Source organism: Planococcus citri, chromosome 2, assembly GCF_950023065.1.
Source record: "Planococcus citri chromosome 2, ihPlaCitr1.1, whole genome shotgun sequence".
Classification (NCBI taxonomy): Eukaryota; Metazoa; Arthropoda; class Insecta; order Hemiptera; family Pseudococcidae; genus Planococcus; species Planococcus citri.
The window spans coordinates 78,749,236-78,769,795 of NC_088678.1; the positions used below are offsets into that span (position 1 = coordinate 78,749,236).

The 20,560-nt window shown below is 36.6% G+C and overlaps 1 protein-coding gene across 1 annotated transcript in view; it reads right to left on the reverse strand.

Moving 5' to 3' along the window:
- Nucleotides 1–12,119, reverse strand: part of LOC135837840 (juvenile hormone esterase-like) — a 67,422-nt gene extending 55,303 nt beyond the window's left edge. Inside the window, exon 1 of the mRNA XM_065353242.1 lies at nucleotides 11,991–12,119. The gene's annotated coding sequence lies outside the window, so the exon portion shown is untranslated. The remainder of the gene's footprint in view (nucleotides 1–11,990) is intronic.
- Between the last annotated feature and the right edge of the window lie 8,441 nt (nucleotides 12,120–20,560).

Genomic DNA, 20,560 nt, shown 5'->3' on the forward strand with positions numbered 1-20,560 from the left:
TCACTGGGTACGTAATATCTATAACGTATAGCTAATTAGAATTACAAAATATGTGTATGTACCTACTACCTAACTTACGTACGTTATGTTTGGTAAATTTCAGACCATATGCCGCAAGCGGCGATGGCAGGCGCTCATGAGAACGAGGGCCAGCCGCAGCAAAACGCACCTGCGAAAGCGACGATTATGACTACGACTACAACGCCGACGCCGCGCCGATTGATTTAGAACCACCAGCGCCGGAATTCGCCAAATTGGATATGAGTAAATGGTTTTAGCTATTCGCGCAAACGCTTTACCTAATTTTGATTTTCATCCCGGTAGCCTTGTACAGCATGGTAGAAAGCTGTTTCTTCAAACCCAAGTAGTTGAAAGGAAACGTTGTGCTGGTAGATTACGGTTTAGGCGTTTTTTTTTCAACCACCACTCACTCCTACGGACGTTTTACATTTACGTTTCAGATTACAGGTTCTGCGTGAGGTTTGGGACAAGGTTTCGCGTGGAAATTCGCCCCCATCTCGGCTGCAAGCCAAACGGCCAAGCCGCAGACGGTGCTGGCCATCAACAAAAAGTACGACGCCACGCCGGCACGGCCGTAGCTTACACTTGCAACTGTGGCCTTATCGGACGAAATTACGTTGCTTCGGTAGCGTGTGTACTGAGATTTCGGCCACCAAGTACATTTGCTGGTACTGAATGCCGGCTTGGTCGCCAGTTCGCCCAGCATCACTGATTTCGACGACATCTACCTTCAGGTCATCGTCACCATCAATTTGAGCAGCAATTTTTACGTAAGTTTTCCATTCCATCCTATGTTGTACCGTCGCGCCGTACGTCTACGTCTATATTGAGTCAATATAGACGTAGACGTACGGCGCGACGGTACAACATAGGATGGAATGGAAAACTTACGTAAAAATTGCTGCTCAAATTGATGGTGACGATTTGTTGGATTTTCGTTCGGGTATTCGGGTATTCGGGTACGGGTACGGGTACGGGTACGGGTACGGGTTTGAAGCCCTGATTTTTTTTTTTAATTTACAAAAATCGTTTGTTTTTTAGTAAAAAAAGAAATCATTTTTTATCAGAAATCACCAAAAATCTCAGTTATTCTTTTTTTCGCCCACCCCCCCCCCCCCACTATGTAGCGACATAATGAACGTGACAAGTATCAGATAGTGCAGGTACCATAATACCTCATTTCATGACTTTGCTGCAAAGATGTGATGTGTGTGCGCGCTTAGCTCAGTAGATGAGCGTTTTGACAACCTTTTGAAGACGTATTCTATGGTGAAATTCGACACTTAACATTTTTTTGTCCATGCATTTTCGCATATTTCGCATAATTTTGCAAAAAAACACGAAAAATGCGTATTTTTTGGGGTTTTCTTGCGAATACGAGCCGTTTGCAGACAAAATTCCAATTTTATGGATTGGTAGGAAGAAAGTACTTGTAAAACGACACTTTTTGGCGAAAACAGTTTTTGAGTAGCACCCTTCACTTCGGAGCTGTGGCGCTTCAAAGTTTTCTTTTGTCAATTTGACCCCCACCACTATGATAAAAATTTTTGAAAAAAAATCGTGTTGAAAGGCCCAGGCTTCACCTACACATTCCGCGTGGTACCAGAATTTCATCTCCACCACTCATGGATACCGAATTTTTTGCGCAAAAAACGCGTTTTTTGGCTATACTGACCAAGGGGGGTGGGTTGGGGGCGGAAATTCCGCTCGAAAATTTTTATCGGAGGTACCCAACAATAATCCATCATGATTTTCCAAATCTGGGAACAGGGCCATTTCACCTATCTTAACCGGGAATACCTAATACCCTTTAATTCAAATCAAAAATATTGAAGAAATAAAAATTGGTTTGATTCAAGTATTTTTTTCGCAAATGTCTTTTCTCAACCACATGTACGAATCTTACCTACATGATAATTGATAACATGATCATAAAACAAAAAAAAAAAGGTCTCAATAAAATTGACTGATGTAAATCATCTTAAATGTGGATCACTCGTTCACTTCGATCATTTTTTAATCTAAACCTCATCAATTCCCAAAATGTTTATTCATTTTACGGTAATTGTCATAGGTATTAGGTACATAATAATAAGTGCTTTGGCCGGTGAAAGTGCATGAAGGAGAATTTCAAAATAAAAATAAATTTCATTAATCACGCCGAAAAACCACCACGTAAAAGAAAAACTTCTCATAATTCATATCGAAAACCCCTTTACGTAATTTCATTCCAATTTAGAGATATGTAGGTACCTATGTATGTAATTAGACGATCGAGAAATTTCTTTCCCATATAAATATGGAGATGGAAAGCTGAAATTTACTCTACACTCCAATTTTAACGCCCTCTGATAACGACTTTAGGTGGGTTCAAGTCATTTTAGGGCCTCCAGAGACTTTTTTGAAAATTACTGGAGCCTCCAGTAGATTTTTGAAACTTGAAATTTCCCCAACATTAATTTATCAAATGGAGTTGGCAAGCTGACATTTACTTCGCAGACTACATGGTGGTTTCAAAATATGGTTTTGAAGCTTCCAGCTACTTTTATAGGAAATTTCAATTTTCCAAAAAAACGTAATACAACCTTTCAAAGAGTTGCTGGAGGCTCCAAAACGACTTGAAATTCACCAGCAGTCACTTCGTAGTGTATTGAAATTAGTTTGCAGAATGAATTTTGACTCTCCATCTTAGTTTGATGAAATTTTGGAGAAATTTCAAGTTTCAAAAATCTACTGGAGGCTCCAGTAATTTTCAAAAAATCATTGGAGACAAGAAAAGGAGAAGCGGAATAGCATATATGCGAGGAAAAGACGGAAAGTACTGTGTCAACAATCAAGAAACTGAAGAGGTCTGGATCAGCTACATACAAGAATTGTATGGAGATGATACACGTCCGGCTCAAACTGAAGTTTCATCCACAGAAGAGGCACCACAAATTGAAATGTGGGAGCTGAGGAATGCGGTGAAGCGAGCCAGAAACCACAAAGCAGTGGGGGAAGATCTCATACCAGCAGACTTGATTAAACATCTAACACCAGAGTATGAAAAAGAGCTGCTGAAGATAATAAACAAAATATACGATGAAGGCACGCTGCCTAAGGACTTCAAATCAGTAAACTTCGTACCAATACCAAAAAAGAACAACTCGCAAAAATGCTCCGAATATAGAACTATCGCACTGATGAGCCACTCACTGAAGCTACTACTCTCCATCATAAATGCCAGAATTGAAAAGAAGATAGATGAAAATCTAAGTGAAACACAATATGGCTTTGTAGCGAAAAAAGGGACGAGAGATGCAATTGCCCTGCTGAAAGTGATCATTCAAAGAGCACTGAATGCAAATAGGGAAATCATTGCTTGCTTCGTCGATTATGAAAAAGCATTTGATCGTGTCAACCATGAGAAGATGCTGGAGATCCTGAAGAAATACAATATCGATAACAAAGACCTGCAAATAATCAAGAACCTGTACTGGGAGCAAAGCGCTAACATCAAGATTGGAACTGAGTACTCAGAGAACGGATGTGGAATAAAGAGAGGTGTGAGGCAAGGATGCCCCCCTCACCTAGATTGTTCAATGTGTATGCAGAAGAAATAATGAGGGAAGCGCGAATCGAACGAATGGGATTCAAGATCAACGGCAAGAGAATAAACGAAATAAGCTATGCAGATGACAAAGTGATCCTTGCTGGGACAGAAGCAGAGATGCAGAAAATGATCGACCGAATTAACAGTGCAGGATTAAAATACGGAATGAAAATAAATGCAGGCAAGACCAAGGTGATGAGATTTACAAAAGGAGATGATAAAGTGGTCAAAATCAACATCGGATCACAAGAAATTGAAAATGTAAACCAATTCAGATACCTTGGAGCGCTGATAAACAATGATGGCAGAGATAATAAAGAAATTAAATCACGGATTGGAATGGCAAAAACCGCTTTCAATAACCTTGCCAATGTGCTGGGAAATCGAACGATGAGTATAGATCTGAGGAAGAGAATTATGCGATGCTACGTATGGACTGTTCTGAAATATTCTTGCGAGACATGGACCATGAGTGCAGAATGCGAGAACAAAGTATCCGCTTTTGAGATGTGGTGCTATCGAAGGCTACTACGAATCTCATGGAAGGACTTCATTACCAACAAGGAAGCATTAGCAAGAATAGGAGAGGAGCGGAAAGTCGTAGTTGAAGATATCAAAACTAGAAAGCTAAAGTATTTAGCTCATAAAATACGAGAAAACGGTATTTTCATGCTAGCGGTACAGGGGAAAATCCAAGGAAGATCGACGAGAGGGAGGAAACGATCGGAGCTGTTAACAACAAACTCACCAGCCAACTCTCCCTGTAAGACCCTGAAAGAAACAATCAGATACGCTAGATACCGGCTAATATAGATGGACATATACGCTATCTCCTGTAAAGGAGCGCGACTACGACGACAACGGAGGCTCTAAAATGATTTGAACTTTAACAGAAGTCATTTTCAGAGGGTGTTAAAATTGGAGTGTAGAGTAAATTTCAGCTTTCCATCTCCATTTGATGAAATTTCGTGAAAATTTAAAGTTTCAAAAATCTGCCGGAGGCTTCAGGAATTTTCAAAAAGTCGCTGGAGGATCCAAAAAGACTTGAAATTCACCTGCAGTACTTCGTAGCGTATTGAAATTAGTTTTTAGAATAAATTTTCGTTTCACAACTCTAATTTGATGGAATTTTGTGAGAATTCGACAGCGCGGTCGAAGCTGAAATCCGTCTACCTCCATGAGCAATAAACGACTAGAAACCTTATTTTTTAGTGTTGGGGGCGTTGTGTCTGCTCACCTCGGCTTCGCCTCGGTTGCGCTGGTCGCTTTGTTGTTCATACTATGTCTGTTAACTTCCCTCGGCCTTCGGCCTCGGTGAGTACAATTTTTTTATAAACAACCGCAAGTGCTACATACACGGTAAATGTCCAGCCTCCGTCTGAACTCACCAAGGGGAGTAATGTCCATCGAGTGAAATATAAATTATGAACGGCTCGGCTTCGCCTCGCCTAATTCGGCATATTCATTTTGCATAAAAATTCATTATTCGTGTTTAAACGCAAAAAAAAAAATTATTAAATTGGATTTTTTGTAAAAATACAACTCGTAAAAATAAAAATCGCGAAAAAAAAATTTGAATAAATGTCTGCCCGAGGTGGGAATCGATCTCCATACCTTTTGCACAGTAGTCCAGTACCTACGCCAAGCGTCTAGCGCTGCAGCTTGCCGGAATGCGTTTTTCAGCATTATATATGTTGCTAGACAATGATAAAACCTACCCGGTAAACACACCGAACGCGAATCGCCGGCGGAAATCGCGGTCGCGAAAATCGCGTTCGATTCGCCGGCGAATAGAAGGCAGAAATCGCAGTGAAAAAAATGAAAAATCTCGTTGCAAAAATCGTAGGCGTATCGCGGGCGAATAGACGGCGGAAATCGCAGTGAAAAAAATGAAAAAACTCATTGCGAAAATCGTAGGCGTATCGCCGGCGGATTCAGCAGTGATATTTTCAACGCGATACTCGCGTTCTATCCGCCGGCGAATCGAACGCGACAATCGCGCTGAAAAAATTTAAAAAAAACACTGCTGAATCCGCCGGCGATACGCCTACGAATTTCGCAACGATCTTTTTCATTTTTTTCAGCGCGATTTCCGCGGTCTATTCGTCGGCGAATAGAAGGCGAATTTAGTAGAGTTCTTTTACAATATTTTTCATGCGATTTTCGCATTTGTTTCGCGTTCAATCGAGTGAGCATTCAGATGTTCTTACGCAAGCATGCAATAACGAGCAGAATGTTGTGTTTTTTTTTATCTTTTCGTTCGTGTTTATTTCAAATTGGTTTTCTGGTGTTGAATTTTGATTAATTTTTTTGGAGTGATAACGAACAATTTTTTTTCGTGGTGTGTACATAGAATAAATTTTTCGGCGATGAGTCAGATTGGAATTTTTTTGTGATTATTTCTAATGAATTTTTTTTTAGCAATTTTTGACACTTTTTTGTGATTTTTAAAATAAATTTTTCACTGTATTGATTCAAATTTAATTTTTTTATTCAGCTTGGAATTTTTCATGGTGATTTTGAACTGTTTTTTAGTGATGAATTCTGATAAATTTTTGATGATTTCAAATGGATTTTGTATGGTGACTTAGAATAATTATTCTAAATCTCCATAATTCAATTTTTGTGTTTTTGGTTATTTTAATAAATTACAATTAATGTTGTTGCATTCTTGTGTGAAGTGATTTACCCAAGTATAGCTACTTCATCGTTTTTTCTTTTGTTATTTCCTAGTTTGTCTTCCTACATCAGAATCAGAAAGCATTCTTCACTTAATTTACTCGTTATTTATTTTGTTTTCTTGATTTTTAATTATGTAAACAAGTAAATTACTCGTAAAATTAATTGAAGAATACGTTCTGATTCTAATGTGGGAGAAGAAACTAGGAAAAAACCAAAGCAAAACATCATTGCGATTATCGCCTTCGAATCGCCTTCGAATCGCGTTCTGATATCGCTGCGATTTCCGCCGACGAATCGCCTTCGAATCGCGTTCTATTTCAACAGCGATATCGCTGCGATTCCCGCCGGCGTATCGCCTTCGGATTCCGCTGCGGAAAAAGCGGACATTTTCGCCGGCGATTCGAACGCGATTCCCGCCGGCGATACGCCGGCTGCCAATACGATGATCGCCTTCTATTCGCTGGCGTATCGCGTACTATGTGTTTACCGGGTACCCCCCCACGCGCGCGTACATGTACGCGTAATAAAATGACGTCATGGAGGTAGATGAATTTCAACTTAGATTGACTTGTAGAATTCGAGATTCAAAAATCTGCTGGAGGCTCCAGAACTGCTCAAAACGGGTTGAAACCGTTTCCAATTGATTTGGCATGTCGAAAATAGGGTATATCCGAAATTTCAGCTTTCTTGGTCAATTTGGTAACATTTTGATTTTTTCCCTCATTTTTGGCCTACCCTGTGGGCACGTTTGGCACTCAGGACGCAATGCCAGCGAAAAAGTGCCAAAATCTGACACTAAGTGTCACATTTTGGCACTCGAGTGTCAGGCATTGGCACTGAGTGTCAGATTTTGACACTGGAGTGTCAGGCACTGGCACTGAGTGTCAGATTTTGACACTGGTGTGTCAGGTGACGACACTCGGGTGTCAGGCATTGGCACTCCAGTGTAAAATGTTGGCACCGGAGACATTTTACAATAACACAAGTCTCAATTTTTTAGTTTTAAACAACAAAAACTTTTTTTATTGTTTAAAACTTTAATTGAACATCAAAAATAAAAAAATTCGCAAAATTTCGATTTTTTAAAAATTGAATTTTAATTTAAAATCAAGTTTAAAAAATTTTTATGCATCAAAAGTTTGAAATCAAGTTTGTTGGTAGAGTGGTTTAATTATAACCTATACAATGAATGAGTTGGTGTGTGTGTGGTTTTAGAGAAAATGGTCCAGTTCTGAAAGAGTATTCAAGATTTTGCGTCGATGTAGACCATAGCCTTCTAAATCCATTAGCACTTTCATAGTTCTGTTGAGAGATTGGAAATATTCAAATCTATTTTTGGATAAATTTGTATTTTGAGAATTTTTTCTTCGCAAACATGTCGCATTAATTAGGTATGTCAAAACCATGAAACGCTTATTCCTAAAACTGCGGATATATACGAGGGGTGTTCAATAAAGACATGATAGTGGTGCTGGTGTGCTGAAAAATAGACTCACAAGGGAACCTCTCGAAGTGTCCGCCTCCGATTTGAACGCGACCGCGATTTTTAGAAAGAGCATGTTCTAAAACCTCCAAATCCAAATTTTCAGCTGCCCAAGTTTATTTTTCGAATTTTGGCGAATTTTTGAAAATTCAAAATCAACTGTTTTTGGCGATTTATGCTTTTTTTAAAAAAAGTACGTACTTGAACCATAAAAATGGTTAAAATAAGTCCCAAAACTAATATTAATTCCCCAAATCCAAATTTCACCATTTCCAGCCATTCTGGAGCCTCCAGCGCTTTTTTTCAATTTCTCCAGAATTTTGAATTTGCTCCAGAAGGCGTGAATATGAAGTTGGGCAGCTAAAAATCGAGTTGTGTGTTATACTCGATCGGTTTAACGAGTTTATCCACATTTGAGTCGGTTTTGGGGCGGACACCTCAAGAGTGGTTTTTTGACCAGCTTTTTTCAAATTAAAAATTAAAAAAAATCAAAAGTTTTCCATTTGCGAGGAAATTTTTGAAATTTGCGCGAATCGCTGTATTTCGTCCACAACTAACCTCCCGAGACCGAATTCCGCCATTTCCCGCCGATCTGCAGCCTCCAGCGCGATTTTTAAATTTCTCCAAAATTTTGAATTTGCTCCAGAAGGAGTGATTACATATACAATTGGGCAACTAAAATGTGGATAAACTCGGTGAAATGTGGATTTGGGGAATTAATATTAGTTTTGGGACTTATTTTGACCATTTTTATTGGTCAAGTACGTACTTTTTTAAAAAAAGCATAAATCGCCAAAAACAGTCAATTTTGAATTTTCAACAATTCGCCAAAATTTGAAAAATGAACTTGGGCAGCTGAAAATTTGGATTTTGGGGTTTTAGAACATGCTCTTTCCAAAAATCGCAGTCCCGTTCAAATCGGAGGCGGACACCTTAAGAGGTTCCCTTGTCAGAATCTCAAATTCTATCTTTTGGAACGGGACAATTTTTTCCAAAACAGGTTGGGTAAGGGCTAGAGCAGAAAACCCAAGATTTTTTGAATATTCCACTTCTTTGAGGACCAATATTCATCCTCCAAGGGAACCTCCAAAACTGAAAGTTTTTCTGAGTGAATTTCAACTTAAAATGGAGGTCTCCTCTGAATTTCCTCAAAATCTTCCAAATTTTTTTCGCGATCCATCCAAAAGAACATACAAGTACATAATAAGAAATACAAGTTTTAAAATTTCTTTTCTAAAAAAGAACAGGCGCTTTTCCAACAAATAAAAATTCGTTTTTTTCAATAGGCTATTTAAAATTTTTAAGCCCTACTCTTGAACATTTTTTTTGAGAAAAAAATTCAAACTTTAAAATTCTTATAGTTACCTAATTGTTACAGGCAGGAATATGGCCACACTGCTAGTGTAACTAGCTGTGTTTCCTCTCTTTTCCCTTTGGGGGGTGAAGAACGATGTACTTTGTACAGAGTTCTGATTCCAACTTCAGTATTCTATTGCATCTACTAGATTCGATTTTTTTTGCATCCATCATGCATAATGAATAATCATCATTTTCAAATCATGCCATGTGCCCATAAGGCAATTGTAAAATTTTTTTTCCTATCAACAAGTCAAAACATCGACGAAATCCAAAGATATCGAATGGTTCGACGATAAATGATGATTCACGACGACGATAAATGGGTCAGTACGACGATAAATGGGTCACGAAGACGATAAATGGGTCACGGCAACGATAAATGATAACTACGGCGACGATAAATGATTAAATCAACGGTGACAAAATTTTATCAAATATTGTAAAAACAAAAAATTCGGATTTGACTTGTATATTTTGTAAAATTCTTATTATTGTGAAATATTGTTCTACAACCTTATGTAAAGTAAAGACATAAGGAAAGATTATGTAGCTTTTTCCATTTGTATGATGTTCCTATTTATATTTATATGTATTCTTTTTCTATGTGAATTTTTTGATGATTGTTAATCTTTCTATAATATGCATATCTTGTATTTGTAATTGCTTATTATGTGCAAACGAATTTGCTGAATTTGACGCATTCTTCCGATAATCCAAAAAAGTCACAATAGAGTCATAAGTCTATGAAATTTCAAATTGTGGGAATACCAAAAAAGTTAGGAAAATTTGTAAATATCCAGTTATGGAAAAATTTTGTTTGTCAGTGGGCAAAATTCTTTTCTAAGAAGTTTATTTCCTACGATCAAAAGACCCAAAAACAGAAGGGGCAGGGGGTTAGGAGTGTGGTTTGTTCCGGTTTGTGCATGTGTCTTGTTCTGTTCTTGTCTCCAGTGCTCTTTGGAGTGCTGGTGACAGGATCAGAAGGGGCATATGTTACAGGCAGGAATATGGCCACACTGCTAGTGTAACTAGCTGTGTTTCCTCTCTTTTCCCTTCGGGGGGTGAAGAACGATGTACTTTGTACAGAGTTCTGATTCCAACTTCAGTATTCTATTGCATCTACTCGATTCGTGATCGTTTTGACTCGCGACTTGAGTGATTATTCGGATAATGTGTTAAACTTTGGCTAATTCGGTTATATTCATACTAATTAAATCAGTAAAACACAAACGCGTAGTGTTATTGATTACTACTTTGGTGAGTCAGGGAATGACGAATTTGGTAGCCTTTTTATTACTCTGTCCTTAGGTAATTAGCAGTGAGTATGGTCTTTTGATCTATCTTATACAGTAAACTTGATACAATTATCATCTATTCGGCTCCAGTCTTAACCCACTTTCCCTCCTCTCACATAATACCTACTCGTTTACTTGAAAAAAAATATTTTTTTTGAAAAAAAAACTTCATCTTCAAGAAAAGTTTTTAGGATCAGCATTATCATTTCATTTTTTTTTGAGGAATACGAGAAAAATTTGCTTTGAAAGTTGAAACCTTATTGCCACTTTTTCCTAAGCTCCAGTGAATGCTTCTATCTCACAAAAAAAATTTTCAACTAATAAAAATTCTTTTTTTTTAAAAAAAATATTTTAAATTTTGAGGTTTTATACCTTTGAAAATTTTCATTGGAAAAAAAAACGAAAAATTGGAACCCTTCTGTTTAAAAACAATACCTATTGTAAAAAATAGTGTTTTTTATCAGGAAAAATTAAAAATTGGAATTGAATTAATTTAAAAATTTCTCTAGTACCTAGGATATGTAATAATTTCAAAGAAAAAAAAATCTTCAAAAAATAATTACCTACTAGTGCCTAAAAAGTGCAGTGATGCATGCTCAAAATGAATGAGCAATCAACTAACAGTCGCTTCATCGTATTCAACTTATATCTCAAGTGGTGGCGTAATTGGTAACGCAACGGACTGTCACGCAAGGAACCCAGGTTCGAGTCCCGCCGGTGCCGAAAAATTTCATGAAAAAAAAGCGGGAAAACAGGTAAACGAAGATAACTACAATCAACGACTCTCTACCCGGGCAACACTGCTTTGAAAATTGCTAAAATCGGTAATAAAAAACTTCATTATTTTTCCTCGCTGGCACTGGCACTGGCACCGAAAATTTGCATTGCGTCTCAGTCTCACATTGACGCAACGTACCAGTTCTCAGTGCCAGTGGCACTGACACTGGCACTCTGACACCATGACACTGGCACTAAAAATTGGCATTGCGTCCCAGTCTCAATTTGACGCAATGTTGAATACTGGCACTAAAGTGCCAAACGTGCCCACAGGGTAAATTCAATTTTCAAAAATTCACCAAAAAATCGAAAAACCCACTTTAGCACTTGAAATTTTGGCAGGTGATAAATTGTTGCCATTTGTTGCATGATCTTTCGATCTACCTTTGTAAAGTTTGAAAAAGTTCCCGCAAGTCCTATGTTAAAACGCAAAATCTGCGATTTTGGCTGACCTGTCAATCAAAATAGCCGCCATTTTGTAAGTAAGGCCAATTTTTTTTTGGCAAGTTTGCTTTAAAATGTTCCTTAGGATGTCCTCTTAAAGAAAAAAGTTGCCCCGGAGGATCGGCGGGGGGGGGGGGTGCAATTACGCCTATTGTCATATGCCGGACTGTAGGCGTGAGTGATGATTGAAAAAAATCGCCTAAACCGTAATCTACCAGCACAACGTTTCCTTTCAACGACTTGGGTTTGACGAAAAAGCTTTCTACGATGCTGTACAAGTGGCATTATTAGCATTTAGCATGCGGGACACTGAAATAATAAAAATGATGATACATACCTGCCAAGCGCGATCGCCACTCGCCTTATTCACAGATGTGATCATAGAAACGACTACGATACGACTATGAGTAGTACGAACACGAACGCGGGTACAATTGATATCGTGCCGACACAACACTTCGAATAAGACTGACTAGGGCACTACACAACATGGGTATACTCATCCACCATTTTGTTCCTTGAAGAGATAACAGTCTTGACAGATTCGTAGGTAGGTATTGCATACAATTTCTCATGTAAAAAATGCAATTTTATGTTTTCAATTGTTCGCGAGTTCGTGTGAACTGTTATGCAGTCTTAAATTAAAGACAATGAAATTCCCTATCGATTGGTGTTGAATTTTGATCATTTCGCGTAAAAATAACGATTTTATGAATAATACTTCTATCTTACTGATTTTTGCATACTATACGTACGTCATCTTTAGACTAAAAATACTTGAAATTTTCAGTGGACACATAGGTATTTCAATACAGCAAAATGTTCGGAATTTCATCGTCTTTAACATGAGCTATTACCGAAAGCTCTAGATGCAACCGTTCAAAAGTTGTCGCAGTTTAAAGTTGCGAAAACAAGCTGCGGATAGTAAGTATTGAACTTTGAACTAAAATCACTCAAAATTGAAAATTTTCATCGAATACATAAATTTTTTTTGGACGCTTCCTTTCGCCTCCACATCAACTTTAATGAAAGGTTATAACTCAAAATGTTTTCCAAACATTGAGATATTTCCTCTTAAAGATTTTATTTTTCAAAGTGTTCTTATGCTAAATGAAGGTAAGATACCAGACCTTTAAAATGAGGTGCTATTCATTCCTCACAATTAATTATAAGTTGATAAGAATAATGAATCAAGTTTTTTAAAAAAAAAGAAAATCACTCTCCTGTAAAATTTCACTTTTTTGAGATGTGACCTTATTTCTCCCGAGGTGCGATATGATAGTCTCCAAAGGGTTAAAAATATGGTTGAGCTATAGGGCGGTTTTCGAGATTAGGTATATCACTAAGTACCTGCGAGTAAGTAGGTACCTACCCATATTTTACGAGTATTACCTACTGAAATTTTTGAATTATTTGTTTTGTAATACATACCTACGTTCAACTTTGAATCAAAGGTAAGGTAACTGCATTCCACAAATTAGAGTGGGGTATTCAGTATATTATGATTCTTTTTTGGAAAAATTTTTGGTGGTTATTTTTATTTTATTTTATTTTTTTTTATTTTACAATTTAGGTCTCTCCAACAGCGTAGGCCAATTACAGGAGAGACCATTTATAGCTAAGAGATAAAACTAAAAAAAAAAAAACTGAAAAACTGTAGCTTACGAAAAATAAAAGTACATAGAACAAGTGAAAAAAAGCATAATAATAGACCAGCAAGAAACAATAGTGCATCATTAATATACATGTAGTTCCTCCTTCTGTTCTGCTACGTCCAAGTTCGAGTTTTATTTACGAATTATGAATCTTACCTACTCATGCAAAGCATTACCTACAAAAACACCATGAGGTCTCTGTAGTGACGTAAATACCAAAAAAAGTGATCAAGATTAGCTGCTTGTACTTGAAAAAAAAAACATTGGCATAATATTCGATTGTATCTAAAATGTTGTTAAGTAATGAGGTCACTTATGTGGAAATCCGCAACCAGTACCTACATATTACGTAGGTACATACTACATACCTACGTCATCATAAGTAAATACCTAATTAATTAAAAACAAACCAAAACTGAGAGCTGAATTTTTCTCTTTTTTTTTAAACTTGAAATTGCGACCATGGATGCTTTCCTCAATCAGTTTGCCATTGATATCGAACTTTCGACGAGTTTTATGGAATATTTTTTTTTCAAATAGTGTGACATTTCGCCATCATGAACATCCCTCCCTTTTTTCGCGAAAGCGAAGAAGCGTGTGTAAGGAATGATTTCACAGATGAACAATTTTCTTGTAAGTATGTAATTATAGAATTTAAGCATTGTTATGCGTTTAATCTGAAAAATCATTCGTACAAACTTATAAAATATACGATTTACAAATACCAATTAGCTGTGTGTATTTGTAGGAATTATCACATTATCTGAGCATAAGCCAAAAAACCGATTATTCAGTAGGTAGTAGGTACCTAATAATGTTTCAAGCATATACGATGTAATTTGATATGGTATAATACAAGAACTTTTGAATAAGTTCTGAAAAAATCCAGACCACACAATCTTCAAAATTCGTTTACTTAATCGATTTAGTTCAGTGGCAAACTGTAAGTAAGCGGCAAACCATGATAAACCTATGAAATTTGGTATGATGCACAAGGACACCAAAAGGAAATTTTTGAGCCCGGGGGCCCATCGCCAAGTCCCATAGGAAGGGAAGGAAGGTAATTTGAGGGGTGGGTTCAACCCCCCCCCCCCATTTTCAAAATGGGGCTATCGGCGCGATATTGGTATCAATTCCATATTATTGAACCCCGCTGAGTTCGAAAATACCGTTACTTTCAAAATCTGAGGAAGAGGCATGCCTCAAATTTGAGATTTTCTGAGTAAAGTTTTTGCATTTTTCTCAAAAATACCCCAAAATTACAGTTTTTTAACCCTAGACGACACGCTGACCTTCCATCGGCATTTCTATGGTCATTTTCGGATTCTACAGGTCAATTACAATGCGAATCGACCATCAATACTTTCGCATACCTCTACCGCTAGTGCACAGAGGGGTCAAAAGGGGTTAAAAATTGGCAGTTTTTCGGCAGTTTCTTACAAAAATCACGGTTTTTGAACTGTGCACCGGATACAATTGGCGAAAGAAGGTTCTAATGGTGATTTTCAAATTCTACAGATCAAATACTATCGAATAAGGCTCAGAGGCACTTTTTACATCCCTCCTGGAAGATAGTAGAGGGGGTCAAATTTGACTCTCATCTTGCTTATGTTGAATTAATTTTAGAAATGTAATTAATATTAGAGTCATTCCACGTCAATTGGACCAAGAAGTGGTAGGGAGGTACGGCGATTTCTTTGAAATTTTTCCTGTGGAAAGACCTTCCGAAGGGATGACCAATGGCGCAAATCGCAGCCCTCTAGCTCATTTTTAAAGGCAGTCAGGGGGTGTCAAAGTTTTCAGTGAACCTAAAATATCACCCATTTCAGCAGTGGGTTACTCGATAACCGCGATACCTACCAAAATGGAACTTTTCCCATAGTTAGGGGTTTTGAAAGGCTTTTTAGTGATATCATAAAAATCAGTGTTGCCACTTTTTTTCGTATAAAAAATTAGCTCAAAAAGTTTCGAAACGTAGTTTACATATCGTTCCGACGCTCAAAAATTCTGAAAAAAATATATTATGCACAACTTTTCATGCTGAACAACATATTGAAAAATTGAGATAGTAACATGCTGCAAAGTCGATTTTAAAAAATTCGAACTTTGCGAAGAAATGCGATTTTTTGATTTAAAACATGAAAAGAAGTTTTGATTGGTAGAGTTGGCCCATTTGACCCCTATTTTCACGTATCTGTTAAAAAAGTTGGAAAAACGCTTTCATCCGATGAAATGAACTCATCACAAAAAAATAAAAATTCGAAAATATTCAAAAAATGAACGAACTTTTATTTTTTTGTTGTGAGTGTAATTTTTAACATTTTTTTTTCATGAAATACGTCAGAAAGAGGTCAAAATAAGACAACTGAATGAATTTGAACTTTTTTTGATGTTTGAAATTGAAACTTGAATTTTTTCGAATTTTGATTTTTTGTGAGTATAGATAGTTCATTTCATCGAGTGAAAGGTTTTTTTTCAACTTTTTCAACAGATACGTACAAATAGGGGTCAAATGGGTCAACTTCACCCATCAAAACTTTTTTTCATGTTTTAAATCAAAAAATCACATTTTTTCGCGAACTTTAAATTTTTTAAAATCGACTTTGCAACATGTTACCATCCCAATTTTTACCGACTTTTCTTAAGAAAAGTGGAGTACTGTATTTCTTGGGATGGTGAAAGTTGGGTCGGGGAGTGACTTTTCTTTACGTTTTGAGGGTCTGGAATCACGATACGACTATTCCCGAAAATTCAGGTTTCCTTATATAAGGTTTATATTTATATAGATTTAAACTTACGTCATTGTGGTACCCGTTTTAAGTATACGTAGTCATTGTGGTGCCTGGTTTTGGGCTTGTGGCGCCCAAATCGGGCACCACAAGGTCTTTTTATATAAAACGATACATAATCGAGTGAAATGCACTCTAAGGTGAAAAAAAAATTTTTGAGGCAGGCACCACAAGTACCAAGTTTATGTATCGGGCACCTCTATGACTAACTATGGGGTCATTCCACGTCAATTGGACCAAGAAGTGGTAGGTGCGTTCGGCGATTTTTTTGAAATTTTTCCTGTGGAATGACCTTCCCAAGGGATGACCAATGGCGCAAATCGCAGCCCTCTAGCTCATTTTTAACGGCAGCCAGGGGGTGTCAAAGTTTTCAGTGAACCTAAAATATCATCCACTTCAGCAGTGGATTGCTCGATATTCGCGATACCTACCAAAATTTAACTTTTGCCTATAGTTAGGGATTTCAAAACGCTTTTTGATGATATCATAAAAATCAGTGTTGCCACTTTTTTCGTGCGAAAAATTAGCTCAAAAAGTTTCAAAACGTAATTTTCATATCGTTCCGACTCTCAAAAATTTTGAAAAAAATATATTATGGACAACTGTTCATGCTGAACAACATATTAAAAAATTGTGATGGTAACTTGTAACAAAGTCGATTTAAAAAATAGTTTTGATTGGTAAAGTTGACCCATTTGATCCCTATTTTTACGTATCTGTTGAGAAAGTTGAAAAAACCCCTTCACTCGGTGAAATTAACTCATCACAAAAAAATCAAAATTCAAAAAAATTCAAAAAAAGCAAATTTCATTTTTTTGCTGTGAGTGAGATTTTTATCAACTTTTTCATGAAATACGTCAGAAAGTGGTCAAAATAAGACAACTGAATAAATTTAAGCTTTTTTTGATGTTTGAAATTGAAAATTGAATTTTTTCAAATTTTGATTTTTTGGTGATTGAGTTCATTTTATTGAGTGAAAGGGGTTTTTCAACTTTTTCAACAGATACGTGAAAATAGGGGTCAAATGGGTCAACTTTACCAATCAAAACTTTTTTTCATGTTTTAAATCAAAAAATTGCATTTTTTTGCAAAGTTTAAATTTTTTTAAATCGACTTTGTTACAAGTTACCATCCCAATTTTTTAATATGTTGTTCAGCATGAACAGTTGTCCATAATATATTTTTTTCAGAATTTTTGAGAGTGGGAACGATATGAAAATTACGTTTTGAAACTTTTTGAGCTAATTTTTTGTACGAAAAAAAGTGGCAACACTGATTTTTATGATATCATCAAAAAGCCTTTCAAAACCTCTAACTATGGGAAAAAGTTCCATTTTGGTAGGTATCGCGTTTATCGAGCAATCCACTGCTGAAATGGATGATATTTTAGGTTCACTGAAAACTTTGACAGCCCCTGGCTGCCGTTAAAAATGAGCTAGAGGGCTGCGATTTGCGCCATTGGTCATCCCTTGGGAAGGTCTTTCCACAGGAAAAATGTCAAAAAAATCGCCGAACCCACCTACCACTTCTTGGTCCAATTGACGTGGAATGACCCTATGATGAAAAATCCAAACTGCACCAAAACACCTTTATCATACATATATATGTGATCCTCTATGTACTCGGGCACCACAATTACCATAAAAGACCCGGGCACCACAAGGTACTAGGTACGTGTATTCATATAGGTATATATTTGCTTATGACCAGACATGTCAACTTCGATGGGCATATATGCTGATAAGTGAACTAAATTTTAAAATTGGTGTAATTTATGTTCTAATTGACTTGTCAAAATTTCAATTATAGGTTGTACCCAATATATGAAAAATCTATGTGTTATAAATAGTAAACAGATTCTTAGGCTAAATTTTGAAGTAAAATTTGGAAAATCGACTTGAAGGAATTTGAATTAAAAAAAAATTTTAATACCACAAAGAAGGGTGAACAGTATAGAATTTTTTAGCGTTTTTAATTTTTCCATAAGTCAATAAAATGCTGAGAAATTTTAAGTCAAATTTATTGTCATGTACACTCAGGATTGATGTATTTGCATACACCTCCACCTGAGCATCACATTCTACTCACTACAAATTGACTACAGACCCTGCGTTCGTCCTCGCGCCTTGATTTCCAAGCCATGCGCCCTCTGGTGGAAGTTTCTGAAAACTCATAGTTGACTTGTATAGTAAAATTAACCCATGACTTGTCAATAGGGTGGTTGCGGGTTAGATGCCGGTGTGGTCGCCAATCGCTCCCTATCAACTCTTTCTGAAAACTGATTACCTAGCACAGATTATACCTTAAGGTGAACATAGTTTGTGTTGAAGTTTTGATCTGTGACGCTTATTGTTAACCTGGTTTGATATGTGAATGAAAAAATTTATGTAGGTAAAACCAGTGATACTTTTTTCACATAATTTTTGAAACTCATTTTTTCTCCAGAAAAAGTGTTTCAAAACCGCATGCAAGTATCTCACGCATAAGCGTATACCTTGAACTAACATATTCACGCAAATTTACAAAAATTTGTTTCAATTCTGGTATGAAAATTGACCTTGCAATCTGACCCATCATTTCGGGATAGATGCCGGTTTTTGTGATCGGGATAGATGCCCATAGTAATTAAATGGGAGTGAGGAAGGTGAATTTTTTTTTTGTTAATACTGCGGCAAACAGTCCAAAAATGATGGTTTTTTAAATATTTTCAACTGGTGTGGTCAATTTTTGGAATTACATTCATTTTTAACACATATTGTCAATTCTCAAAAACACCTTTTTTATTTTTTGATTAATTAAACTTCCATTGGTCATTTTTGATGTTCATTTTATTTATTGTGCATGAAATAAAAGAATTTCATCGAATTCAATCTTCCAGGAGCCTTTTTTTGGGGGGGGGGGTTGGGTAGTGGCATCTATCCCGCACCAAATCGGCATCTAACCCGCACTGGGGGGATAGATGCCAGTAGGTGCGGGTTAGATGCCGGTCAAAAAGTGACCTTGTTTTTTTTTCAAATTGCAAAAAAACTACTGGATAAAAAAAATTACGCTTTTAGTATAATACAGAGGAATAATTGCTCTACCGATTCGCGCAAATTTGAAATCATTTCGATGAAAATTATGGCAGTGAGGCTCGAAAAACCGCGACACACTGGCATCTAACCCCGGACTATGGGCATCTAACCCGCGACTATGGGCATCTAACCCGCAACCACCCTAGAGGTCTTATTTTTGAGTAATTTTCAGTATTGATATTTATCGATATTTTTTCCCCAAGTATCAATAGTATCAATAAATATCGATACTTTTCAATTGACTTCAATATACAGTTATTTTGCTCATAATTTATTACAAATTATGGGAATGAATACCAGCCAAGCCAGACAGACCTCGATAATGTAAATATAATTTTTTTCTTATCAGAAATTATATATCATCAACACCAAAAATTAATGCTCAAGTAAAAATTGCAAACCCAAAAAAGGCAAGTAATTGAGATAAGAACGTAAAAACGTAAATATCGATACTCATTCGATACTACAAATTGGTATCGATACCTTTCGATACTGCGAAGTATCGATATTATCGATAAATATCGATACTCATAAGACCTCTACTTGTCAACTATAGTTGAGAAGTTAGTCAGTCCACTTGTATAGTAAAATTAACCCATTCATTAGTTGACAAGTCTGGATACTAATACCTATTATATATAAGTTTTTTTTTGGAATTTTCGATTTAATTCGAAAGCTGTAAACTTTTGGATCGTGGTGATAATTTTGGTTTGTAGGGACGGTAAAGGTCTAGTTAGGTATATGCAAAGTTTCATCAAAATTGGTTCAGCCGTTTTCTAGATATTGAATTTTGAAAAATTTTGAAAAAAAAGTTTAAAGTTCAATAACCTCTAAAACTTTGAACTTTTGGAACATGATGGTTATGTTGAAAAATCGGGCTAGTAACCTAGTTGTAAAATAATAAATTTGATCAAAATCGGTTCAGCCGTTCCTGAGAAATTTCATTTTTAATGAATTTTATGCAAAGTCACCCTGCAAATTTTGTCGCTCGATAAACTCTGCCTTATAACTCCACCCCCTTCCCCCCTCTGAAATAGGGCTTTTCACCATTTAGGTATCGAGATTTTTTAAAAAAATCGAAATTTGATCGCCGCCTCGTACAGGGCTGAAATTTTGCACAGCTGTTCTTGAGGGTTTGAGTAGACAACTCAATTTTTTTCGACCTCAAAATTCAAATTAAGCCCCCCAAATGGACCCCTCATTGTTTTGGACCCCCTACAGATACCTTACTAATGCCCCCCAGGTCCATATTGAAGAAATATTCTATTTAAACCCCGAAAAGACACTTCTGCCAGTTTTCAGAGTTTTTCGACAATTTTTCAACAATTTTGTACTTACAAGGGAGGTGCCCCAGGTGCCATGCACCGATTTCAATGATTCTTGTACCAT